The sequence below is a fragment of the Coffea arabica genome, chromosome 6e (genome assembly GCF_036785885.1).
Source record: "Coffea arabica cultivar ET-39 chromosome 6e, Coffea Arabica ET-39 HiFi, whole genome shotgun sequence".
In the NCBI taxonomy this organism is placed as follows: domain Eukaryota; kingdom Viridiplantae; phylum Streptophyta; class Magnoliopsida; order Gentianales; family Rubiaceae; genus Coffea; species Coffea arabica.
This window is the reverse complement of record NC_092321.1, coordinates 46,507,874-46,521,393: the sequence shown is the minus strand read 5'-3', so window position 1 is coordinate 46,521,393 and position 13,520 is coordinate 46,507,874.

The following is a 13,520-nucleotide window of genomic DNA, read 5'->3' as shown; positions in this document are numbered from 1 at the left end:
AATGGCTGATTACCCTTTCTTTTCCATTAATCATGATTAAGTTGGGTATTAACGTTAGAATTGTGCTTGTGATGCTTGTTTGAAATGGTTTTGATGATTGGAGGGATAAATTTTGAGTTAGGGTTTTGATTTATTTACTTATAATTCTTGTTGGTTAGGTGTTATATGGTGTATATATATGGTATATAATCTCGTAAAGGAGAAAGTAGTGGTGGTTTTAAGGTAAAAATGTGAATTATAGCATGATGTAGCAAAATTCCAGATTTCTGGAAATTGAAGCTTCAGTTCTGCCTGGTTCTAGTTCCCTATGTTAGACGCCGAATTGGGCTTAGCACAAAACATGAAAGTTGTATAGAATGATATTTTATAGTTTCCTACAAAATTTCAGATCAATCGGTGTAACATAGCCTGTGAAGAGACTGAAATACCCCTGACTACCATAGGTTTGGACCAGTGGACATTTGCAACGTTTCAGCAAACTGATCGTATCTTTTCACCTTGATACGTACTGAACTAGATTTTAGCCAAAACATGAAAGTTGTAGTTCTATGTATTATCTTTTCAACACCCCTGGAATCACCTCGTTTGGACTTCGGTAGCCTGAGTTATTGTCATTTACGCATAAGGCAGTTAACAAGCCCGAATGTGTGATTCTGGTTCTGTTATTTGAGATTTTGACTTAGATAAACTACAAACTGGACTGAGTGGTCTTCATGAAAGTTGTAGGCCTTTGTCTTAGCTTCGAAATGGTATAAATTTCACCCTAATCCGATAAGCGTAACTTTGGTTGTGCCCGTTACGCTACGTGACGGTAAATCTATCTTTTGTTTCTTGACTCAAACTTCATTTCCGCACATGTTCCTAGCTTGATTTTGTACTTGTATGACTTTAAGACTATGGAATGGCTATTGAAATGAGATGATTTTCTGTGTGACTTTGGTATTTATTGAGGAAAAGAATGAAGCCATATATGGCTGGAAAATAGGTAAACACAAAGGGCGTGCTGCCCAACTTTATGCTCGAGGACTAGGTAGACATACTTACGACTCGAGTAAGGCTTGAGAGAGAATACCACGTGAACCATCTAGGATATTTGCGTCTTCTGTTATCGAGGTATATAAGTTAGAACTTGGCCGAACTGGTACCCTTGGAAAAATGAAATTTTCGACTAATAGATATACGTTTTCTTTGTCACTTCGACTCAAATGGAGATTTTAAAGTTTTACGAGTGAGCATAAGTTTTACAAATGTTTTACTTATGTCCTCCTTTCACTACCAAAACCATATTTATACCTTGTACTAGTTCGTATTCGAATTTTCTTTGAATCACTTACATTTTCGATGGTTGATGCATAATGTGTTCTTTTGATTATATTAGGGTTCCTTGGTGATTGTGGGTGTTATCCGGAATGATATTTTGGATGTTATTTTACGTAAATAGGTTAGTGTTCCTTGTTTGTTATATTTTCCTTGACTTCATGGCTTGTGTTATTGTTTGACAATGTGTTAAGTGCTTTCAAGGATTTCCAAAACGAGTTTTCTAGGCGAGTGTGTACTTTATCGCACTCGACCTAAATGAAATGTTAAATTTTTAATGATTTAATGATTGAAACGTTACATGTGCATGGATGTAAGCCTTTTGGCTAAAGTGGGCCCTGCCCTTCGTTACCGATCGGCTCGAGCCAGAAGCGAACTCGGTCGAGCGATATGGTGACCCTGGGTGAATATTTGGTATACTCGAGTATTACCTTGTTGTCGGGTGGAGCCTGGCCAACGTCCAGGAGGGGATGAATGAAATAAATGAATGAACGAGGGTTTTACTTATCGAAATACATTTTAAAAATGATTGGAGGAATAAGGGGAATGACAGGAGAATGAACGAACGAATGAATAGCTCCCTGTGAGCCCGTATCCTTTTAATGAATGTGTTATTATCGCTTTCCATTGTAAATGTTTCTTGAACTATTGATACTCTGTGATTAATGTATTGGATTGATTGTTTGATTATGTGTTCGGAACCTCACTGAGCTTTTAACTCATTCCTTTAGTTTTGTTTTCCTTAACAGGGGACGGCGAGCAGGACGAGAGCTCTGTATAGACTAGCCTAGTTTAGTTCTTTGATTTTGTAATGGTTCTCGCCCTTGTGCTTGGCACGGGCTGGATTTGTGGTGAATTGAGAACCTTTGTATATTCGATGTTTGTACTCCCTTTTGAGATAGTAGTGTACATAAGTTTTGCTTTAAGTTTTGGATCGTCGTTATATTTATTCTTGTGGATTTATTCTGGTTTTGTTTGAGGGTTGAAGTGAACGACTGAGTCCCGGCGAGAGCTGGGCAGGCGGTCCGCCGAACTCTTTGGTTCGCCTTAGGGGGAGGTGGGGCTGTCACAAACGATACATACCAAATAATACAAGTCTAAAATGAAGAAAAGTCACTTCCTTAACTGAATATCCAAATCTTACATCATGTTCTCAAAAGATACATCAAGTCCCAAAATACAACCATTAAAAGTCGGCTAAACATTTACAACCCAGATTCCAATCAAAAGTATAACCTAGTCGGCTTTTACAAAATCTTCCAATCCACCTGTTAAGGATAACAAATCTATGGGGTGAGTGATTGCTCGTGAGGCCAAGAAACACACATGCAGACACCTAGTCCAAGTAACAATCACTTACACAGTAGATACAACTGTAACATTCAATTCATTAACGGTTCAAGTAGAGAAAGTAAACAGAAACAATTCAAGGATATGGTAGCTCTCAGGAGCTAAGTTCCACTTGCTTCGCCTAACCTCGATCGAATAACTTCCCGCGATGACATTCCGTCAACTGGGTCGGTATTTTAAGTCTGTAGAACTCCACTTACTTCACAGTTCCATCCACCATACACCGCACCGGGCCCGAACTGCTATAAAGGCACTACTACACGAGTAGGCCAAGCAAAATCTCTCAAATAGATTAATCTTTCAGTTATCGCATGACTCACCAAGGTTCCCGACCAAACCCATGCTGGCTCGAGTCCAAAGTCGGCCAATGAGTTTGGGTGTCCCCCAATTCAGTTGTATATCGAGGAGATTCATTCCAACGATATGTATACAGTTCAGTTATAGGTCGAGGAGATTCATTCCAACGACATATGCAGCCATAGCATATAATTTAGTTCAATTCAGTTCAGGTAATTCAATCCAATTCGAGTAATTTAATTTCAATTCATTTAAATGAGAACGAGTGCGATAAAGTACACACTCGACTCAGCAGTTATCAATTATTCAGTCCATAAGGAGCAATTCACATAATTGTAACAAAACATGCATTTGACACTCACCAATCAAAAACAAGGAAGTAGTGCCCCAATGAGGGTTTAGGTGTCCACTGTGAGATCCTCTTGAAGGCCTCCTTGAGTGCCTGAGCAAATAATAATTTACTATCACGCACCATCGCTTAAAAAAAAATCCCTAGTTAACAAGGGAGATTGTACACTTGTACAATCTAAGAAAACTTCATGAAAGAGAGCCTTAATTACTCGTAAATCGAAACTCAAAAGTAGGGTTTAATAATGCAAGGAAAAACTATTTTTCCTCAAGAAATCAAGTCTAAAACAGTCATTCACTATCGAAGGTTAGTGAAGAGTTTCTAAAAACTCAATTCCCTTCAAGTTCAAAATTTCAGTTTTAAGGAGCAATCTTTGAAAACTCATATCTTACACTCCGTAGGTCCAAAATTAGAAAACTTGGTACCGTTGGAAACTAGTTCCAAAGTACTAAAAGTTTCTAGAAGACAAATTTCTAAGGTTCTAAATGGAAAACACTCAAATTTCAGCTTAAAGTGGTTGATTCGCATCACAAGACAGTTTCGATCTTGGTTTTCGGCAAACTTTGGAAATTTGGCAAAATTCACAGAAAGTGGTTGATTCGCATCACAAGACAGTTTTGATCTTGGTTTTCGGTAAACTTTGGAAATTTGGCAAAATTCACAGAAAGTGAACTAGCCTCTAAAATTTACAGGACTACTAGAGTTCCAATCAAAATTTTAAACACAACAAACGGAACTAGAATCGGAGTTTTGAGCGTTAAGATATAGCAGCCCAAAGTTGGTTAAAATTGAGGACTGTTCGGTCCATTTTCCAGATTTGGAAGGACAACTTCAGTATTTTATTTGTATATCAAAACAGTCTTAGAATGACATGAAAATTGGTAAAATTCAACTTCTATAGGAGTACTACTCCTCCATCAAATTTCATTTGAAAATTCACATGGGAAGGTAGTTAACAAAACTACCAAAATTTAGGGAATTTCCAAAGCAAATCTGTTTTCTTGCTTCTGTTTTCTCTTTCAAACATTTGGTCCAATGAAATCAACTCAAATCTGACTCATTTGTGAAACAAAGTTCTAAGAAACATCCAATATACATTTGGTAGGTGATTGGTATCAAAAGTTTCAAAACCACAAGTCCCAAGTCAAGCTAGGCCATTCAGCTAGCCAAAATTAGGGTTTTCCAGATTTGGTACAATTTGGGAATTGGACTATATATCACTCAATACAGCTTGGAATTAGACATGGTTGGTGGCATTGGAAACTACATTCAAAAGGCTATATTTCATCAGAAGGAGTAGTTCTGAAATTCAGTTTACAAATAAGAGAAAATGGAGCCACAATTTGCAGCTTCTACAATTTTCTCGGTTGCATTGACAGAACAGGGCAGTCGACTTTGATCAGTCACTACAGATAACTCACTTCAAATTAAAAGGTTCATGATACACTATTAGAAAACTATGGATGTATAGTTTCAAATGCCACAAACGACACTTGATTTTGACATCCGAGAAGGGAGTTATGATCGTTCAAAGATGCTCTGTCCGGAACACCCGAACACAGTTTTCCAGATTTGTACCGTTTCGAAATTCCAACTTTTACCCAACAAATTCACATGATTTTTCATGGAAACTTTCCACACATCCTACACAACATATCTACATTAGATTCAAGGTCATTTGAGCATCAAAATTTTGGATTAAAGCTTCGAGAAAAACAGGGCAGAATTCGGTCTCTTCCTAGGCAATTTTCCTTTCACTTTTCTAACTTATATCCACTTGATTAAAACATAATTAACACCAAAAACACTCATAATCACCATATCAGTCCAATATATCCATTGTGGGATTTCATAGAGCCCACTCCAACATTTAAACTCAATCCACAACAATAACCATGAAGCTACAAGCTTCCTAGCAAAATTTAACCAACTAGAACTAAGATTAAGAGACCGGATGATTGCCCTTCTACTCCTTGGTGAAAAATCAGAAATTTTCACCTCTAAAGCCCCAAGGAAAACCGTGAGAAAGATGCTTCCTTCCTAGTCCAAGTGAATCTCCAAGTGTTTGTGAGTTTGTGTGAGAAATTTGGAGTGAAATGGAAGCTCAAAGAGAGGTAAAATGAAGAGAGCCCTTCTCCTTCTTCTTTGCTTGAGGATGGCCGGCTATGGAGTGAAGAAAGAGAGAGAAAAGGCTGATCAAAGAGGCTTCTTAGAGAAGCTTGGTGGTTGGTGGTTCAAATTTCAGCAAAAGTCAACTTTGAATAGTGTTTCCCCGCGCGCGCGTTTCGTGTCCGTTTTCTCGGGTTTGTTTCACTTGTGCACTAAACCTCTAATGCACTTCCTTTAACACTATTATTATTCACTCACTCTTAGTAGTCTAAAATAAATTTCTAAAGTCCTTCAATTAGTCGCGCGCGTGAAAACGCGAACTTCCGACTCGCGCGCGATAAAGCGCAATTTCTAAGAAATTCTTGTAACGATTATATAACTAACTAATACTAGGGTAATTAAGCATAAAATACCTATTTTAAAACTAACGCATGAGTCTCCAAATCTCCAAGGTCACTGTACTCTCAAATCGACGATTGTCTCCAAACGCGTATTCGCTAAGTCTCGCTAACGAGCTTCCAAAAATTAAATTTATTAATGGGACATATTAAAAATATATGCAAGTCATAGTTCCATGTAAATGGTTCTAAAAGGGTTGAAATAAATTATTCGGAGAAAATGGGTGAATAAATATTTAAATAAGCCAATAATATGAGTTCAAAATAAGTAAATTTTTGGGTCCTCACATCCTCTCCTGAAACAGGTATGGATATTTTCCTCGAATTTCTTCTTCAACTTCCCAGGTTGTTTCCTCCAGTCCGTGGTTCCTCCAAAGAACTCTTACCAACGGAATCCATTTGTTTCTCAATTCTTTCATCTTACGATATAGAAGCTTGATCGGTTTCTCCTCATAGGTCAGCGTCTCATCAATTTCAATATCTTCCTGTTGTAGGATATGAGAAGGGTCTAGGTAATATTTCTTGAGCATGGACACGTGGAAAACATTGTGAATCCGAGACAGACTCGGTGGCAGTTCCAACTTATACGTTACATTTCTCACATATTGGATAACCTTATAAGGTCCTACAAGTCTCGGTTGTAATTTCTTTCCTCTTCCTGCCATCAAACTCGCTTTCAAAGGAGTAATCTTAAGGAATACTTGATCATCAACCGCAAATTCTAAGTCCTTCCTTCGGTTATCTGCATAACTCTTCTGACTACTTTGTGCGGTTTGAATCCTCTGGCGTACCAACTTCACTTTTTCGTTCGCCTCCTCAATCCAAGGCACTACAGTTGGGTCTAAGATTTTTCATTCACCTACTTCATCCCAACAAATCGGAGATCTACACTTCCGACCATAAAGTGCTTCGTACGGGGCCATTTGAATGGAAGAATGAAAACTATTGTTATAAGTAAATTCCACCAATGTCAAATACTTACTCCAACTCTCCCCAAAATCCAAAACACATGTCCTCAAGAGTTTGAATCGTCCTCTCAGACTGTCCATCGATCTGAGGATAGTAAGTAGTACTAAAATTCAATCTAATCCCTAACACTTCTTGCATCTTTTGCCAGAATCTTGAAACAAACCTAGGGTCTCTATCGGACACAATATTTACAGGTATTCCGTGTAATCAAATAATCTCATCCAAGAATAACTTAGCTAACTTCTCCAACAGGTACTTCATACTAATCAGCAGAAAATGAGCCAATTTGGTCAATCTATCCACTATTACCCAAATGGCATCATGACCTCTTTATGTCCTAGGTAATCCTGATACAAAATCTGTGGTGATATTTTCCCACTTCCACTCAGGTATTTCCAAAGGTTGCAAAAGTCCTGATGGTTTCTGATGTTCAGCTTTAACCTGTTGACAAATCAAACAGGTTTGGACAAACTGAGCAATTTCCTTTTTTATGCTCTCCCACCAATACAAACTCTTTAAGTCTTGGTACATTTTATTCCCTTTTTGACTTCTTCCAACCACTTCTGCACTTCAGTGTCCTTTTCATGACCTATAGCTGCTTGATATAGTTCATGTACGAATGTCTAAGTGTGAAACCCTAGAGAGTAGGCGGCTAACTTAGCCTTATTTGTCTAAATTGCTTATTCTCTTGATGCTACTTGTAATGTAGGAAATGAAAGGAGACGGTGAGAATGGGAGTTCCGAACGACCTCGTCGGGTACTTAGCTATCAGGAACGTCTAGAGGGGCCGGTACTTCGGTGGGCTCCGTGGCGTAGGGTTAGGCACTGTAATTGTTGGCGAACCTACTCATATCCCGATAGGATGGTCCTTGTCATAGCGGACGAGAGGAGAAGGTTGGCTAGTGCCAATTGTCGAGACCAGATGGAAATTGAGCGCCTGCGGGTAGTGCTAAGGATGCAAGGGGATAGAATTCGAGAGTTTGAGACTTATATTCTCGAGGAACAGGAGCGAACCTGTCACAGCCCCACCTCCCCCTAAGGCGAACCAGAGGGTTCGGCGGGCCGCCTGCCCAGCTCTCACCGGGACTCAGTCGTTCACTACAATCCTCAATGGAATTTCAAGATATATATATCAAATATACATCAAAGGTTCCCAAATTTTACATATCAAAAGCGAAGCGTCCACGCTTCCACTGCGCCACTCTGATCCTTGATACCAACTATTATACAGGAGGAAGTCCAAAACTAGACTATTACACATCCAATCAATTCTAAACGTTCAATACAATCCCAATATGAATGATTACTCAAAAGGAAATCCAAGTTCAATCCATACATGATATAATCCATGAATAAACACTACAAGCCCTTCCTTCGCCTTGAGCCCTGTGGAGGGGAATAAAACATTTTGGGGTGAGCTAGAAGCTCAGCGAGTAACCAATAAAATCAGTTATCAAATCTGTTTAACAATAGTTCATTTCAATGATAAGTCTAGAAACAATTACAACGTTTACAAAACATTAAATATGGAGTATCAATAATTCAAGAAACATTTACAATGGAAAGCGATAGTAACATTCATGAAAAGGATACGTTCGTTCTCCTGTCATTTCATTGCATTTGATTTCATTCGTGCATTCATTCACCCCGTCCCTGGCTTTTGGCCAGGCTCCACCAACCTACAAGGTAATACTCGAGTATACCGAAACGTTCACCCAAGTTCCTAGTCGCCCGATCGAGTCCGCTTCTGGCTCGAGACGACCGGTAACAAAGGGCAATGGCCAGTTCAGCCCAAAAGGCTTACATTAATGCGCAAGTAGCATTTAATCATTAATCATTGAAAATTTTATATTTATTTAGGTCGAGTGCGATAAAGTACACACTCGCCTAGAAAACTCGTTTTAACAATCATTGAAAGCAAAATCAATAATAACAAGACACTGATATGCAAGCACGCATGATATGTAAGAAAACAGTTCCAAAAGTAACTTTGAAAACAGTTCAAAAGTAAATAATGCAAGAAATGGTTCATAAATAATTTTAGAAATAGTTTGAGGTCACTCACCTCCACGGCTCTGAAACCATCCATCATATTGCATTGCCTTGCTCAAATCCAAGTCTTAGATCACAAACCCAATGCAACAAGTCCCTTCAAAGTTCGGACAGCACTTCCCCTAAATTTGCTAACTTTTCCAGCCATCACGGCTTCATTATATCCTCATTCCAACCCAAAGGTACACACACAACAACAAGTTCATCCAATAGCCATTCCGCAAGCTCCAAGTAGTACTAGTACAAGTCAAGCTAGGGAAAAGTCCGGAAATGAAAGTTAAGCTCAAAACCAGAAAAACAGTTTTGACGTCCTTTTGCGGTAATGGCACCAAAGGTACTACGAGTATCGGATAGAGGTCCAAGACCCACCGTTTCGAAGCTAAGAACCAGGGCTACAACAATGTAGAAGGTCACTCAGTCCAAATCCCAGTACAACTAAGTCAAATATGCAGAATACCAAACCAGAACCGTAATTGCAGGTTTACAAATTACACTATGCTGTTATTAGTCCAACTCAGTCTATACAGGTCCGAATGAAGAAATTCCAAAGGCATATGATAGCTAGGACATCAAGCTACATTTCATCAGAAGACCTCAACCACCAAATCCAAATAAATTCCAGTCAAAACAACCCATTACAGGCGCAGTTCGGCCATCCTGATGAACCCAGAACAGCAATAGTAATTTCGGCTTATCTCATTCTACACTACTCCAATTGACCTGAAATTTTACAGGCACCCTTAAAACATCAATACCTACAACTTTCATTTTTTGAGCCAAGGCCAATTCGGCCTCTAACCATATGATACAAAACCGGACAGAAAGGGGGTTATGAAACCCTAACTTTCTCAAATTCCTTCCAAACCCAAAATTGGTTACAATTACCAATCATGAACACCTACTATAGTCATTAGCCATCAATTCCAACCATCATAGATAACCACAACATCATGATCAAATTAAACCAGCAAAATCATCAATAAATTAAAAACTTCACCAATTCATCTCAAACCAAGAAATAAACCACAAATTTCAGCACTTTAGCTACCCCTAAGCACAACTTAAGCTTCATTAAGTGTAGGAGGAAGGTCAATCACCACTTACCTAGTAAACAAGAGAAGAGGAGTTGTAGAACACCTTAGCTTCCTTGAACACTTCCACAAAATCACTTACTAGCACCAAATGGAGGGATTTTATGGAGTAGAAACAAATTTAAGCAATTGGTTTGGATGATTTGCACTAGATGGAAGCTTGAAAATTGGAGAAGTTTTCTTTCTTTTCCTAGAGAGAGAGCCGGCCAAGAAGTTGAAGACAAGAATGAATTTTGTGTGATTTTTGAGATATTTAAGCAATTGGTCAAAAGTCAAGAAAATGAATAGTTGTCCTACAAGTGCCACCATTCACCAAGTGACACTTGTCACTACATTTAAAGCATTTCTATCCTTTAAGTCTCTCTCACATCAATCACATCTCATCCTCCACTTATCTCTTAACACCCGATAAATTTCACCCAGTATCCGGAACTTAACCTAATTGGTCGAATTTTTCCGAACTTTTCGCCCTAGTGGGTCCCACATCCGGTATATATCCTTAATTTCTCAAAAACTAACCGATACTAGAAAATCATTTTAAAACTATTTTTGCTCATAAACTTTATCTGGGGAATTTTTCTAATAAAGAAAATGTAGAAAAGGCGGGCGATTAAATAAAATAAACCCTAGAAAATTAGAAAATTTCCGGGTTCTCAAATTCATTTTTTTTCGGGGCGTCACAGAACCAATGCTTTTCGAGAACAAGCACAGGAGGCTAATGGTTGCCTTGTTCGAGTGCTGAGGGAAGTGAGCGACCGAACTGATAACAACTTAATTGAGTGTAGGACATTCGTAGAGGAGGTAGTACAGGTGAACTTGGCCGAGGAAGGTCAAGGGAATGTAGCTCCTAGTGAGTCTGAGGATGACTTTGAGGAAGAGCCAGCTGCACTTGAGGAGGTGGTGGAATCGGTTGGGTCGGTGACGAACTGAGATAGAGAGCTAGGTTTTGAGGGTTGTGCAAGGTAGCTAGGACGTGGTATAGGGTAGTTGGGATGACACGTCATCTTTCTTGTTTTGCTTTTAATATTGACATGTTAAGATTGATGCATGTAACCCTTGCTTTCATTTTATGTCCTTTGATTTTGTTATATGTACTTGACTTTATAAGGTTGACCTGTACAGTATTTTATGACTTCGTATTTGAATTGTTATGGTATGTATATAAATAGAGTGTTTCATTTTAAGTGTGTTCCATTATTTTCACTTTATGACTTAGAAATGTTTTTATTGAACTCTACTGCTATTTTATTTTGCTTATGCCTATATAGTCTATTTTCAAAAAGTGGTATAGAAGGTAGACGAAGCCAAGGACGTGGTACTAGCCGTGGACGTGAGGGTCGACAAGTACAAGAACGTAGGGAAGAAAGAGATGCTATGGCCGAGCAATAGGCTGAACCAAGGGCCGAAGTAAGAGATCAGGTGGCAACGACAATCCAACAAATGACTGATTATTTAGCCCGATTAGTAGAGCAGTAGGGTCAAACCCTGTTAACCAGCCTAAGAACCCTGAAATAGGGGAAGATAGGGCCCTAGAGCGGTTTCAAAAGTTCTCTCCTCCCAAATTTCCTGGAGGGCCAGACCCGGAAGTAGCGGAGAGATGGCTGGAGACAATGATAAATATCTTCGCCGCCTTGAATTACAAGGAGAAAAGATAGGTGAATTTTGTTGTATTCTAATTCGAAGGACTAGCCCGAGTTTGGTGGAATGTGATTAGGGTTAAACGGGAGAGAAAGCGGACAGCGTGGACTTGGTTGAATTTCATACGGGAGTCTAACGAGAAATACCTTCCACCCATAACCCATGAGAAAAGGGAGGATGATTTCATTAGGTTACTTCAGGGAGTCTTAAGTGTATCTGAGTATGAAACCCAATTTATCAAGTTATCCAAATTTGCTCCTGAATTAGTAGCTACGGAGCAAAGGAGGGTGAGGCGGTTTGTACAAAAGTTGAATGTAGAAATACAAGAGTCTTTGGTGGCGGCAAAAATTAATAGATTGAGGTTATTGAGAAAGCCCAGAGGATTGAGATTGCAAAAGCGCAGGTGAAGGTTTTTCATGTAAAAAAAGTAGGTGCGCCTAGTGGAGGCCAAAGGCAGGGACAAGGTGATCGGGGTATGGCACCCCCTAAAGTGGGTCGAGGAGCTGATGGTGGGAGAATTTCGGAGATATCTAGGGGAGTTACTCCGAGAAGAGCCCCAGGTGGGTGAGGACAACTAAGAGGTGCCACACAAGGAGGTCAAAACATCCACCCCTCGCTTATCTTGTGGATATTGCGAAAAGTCCAATCATACTGAGGATAATTATTAGCGGAAGGCACGGAAGTGTTTATGGTATAGTAGTGCCGAGCACTAACTCGCAACCTGCCCACTCACCAGTGATATTCAGCAGGCCAATAGGTCGAACCCTAAATCGACTAATGTAGGAGGGAATAGACCCTGAGTGCCTGCCAGAGTATATGCGTTGGACCGACAGCAAGTGCCAAACCCATCTGAGGTGGTAGAAGGTACGATCCCTATTTTTCATCGTCTGGCCAAGATTTTGATAGACCCTGGTGTAACACATTCTTTTGTCAACCTTATTTTTGTGTGGGGAATTGATGTGAAGGCCGAAAGACTACCATATGATTTAGAAGTGAGAACACCTATGGGTGACTATTCTTTATTTACTAACGAGGTGTATAGAAATTGTAAAATTTGGACGGTGAGCGAAAATTGGTAGTAGATCTTATAAGTCTGGCTATTAAGGGGTACGACGTTGTTGTAGGAATGGATTGGTTAGCTCGTTATCATGCTCGGTTGGATTGCAGAACGAAAGTGGTCAAGTTTTGTATACCGGGTGAAGCAACCCTAAAACTAAATGTGAGGATATTTTATCCTCATCTGCCCTTATTTCGGGAATTCGGGTTAGGAAATTGTTGAGTAAGAGGGCACGGGGGTATCTAGCCTTTCTAGTCAACACCCTAGGAGAAAAAGTTAAACTAAAAGATATTCCGGTGATAAATGAATGTCCAGATGTATTCCCTGATGAATTGGTGTCATTGCCTTTCGAGATAGAAATAGAGTTTAAGATTGATCTAGCACCTGGAACCACTCCTATTTCAAAAAACCCCTTACCGGATGGTGCCCGCTGAATTTAAGGAATTGAAATTGCAATTACAAGACTTGTTAGAATGGGGATTTATACATGAGAGTGAGTCACCTTGGGGCGTTCCAGTACTTTTTGTTAAGAAGAAGGACGGGAGTTTGCGATTGTGTCTTGATTATCGAGGGTTGAATGCGGTGACCATTAAGAACAAATATCCTTTGCCCCACATTGACGAGTTATTTGATCAATTATAAGGGGTTGTGGTGTTTTCTAAATTGAATCGTAGACAAGGATATTATCAATTAATAATTAAGAAGGAAGATGTACCAAAAACTGCATTTAACACTCGATATGGACATTATGAATTTGCGGTGATGCCTTTTGGGTTAACTAATGTCCCAGCAGCATTTATGGATTTAATGCATTGGGTATTTAAACCTTACTTGCACCAATTTGTAGTGGTATTTATTGATGATATTTTGGTGTATTCTAAGACTAAGAAGGA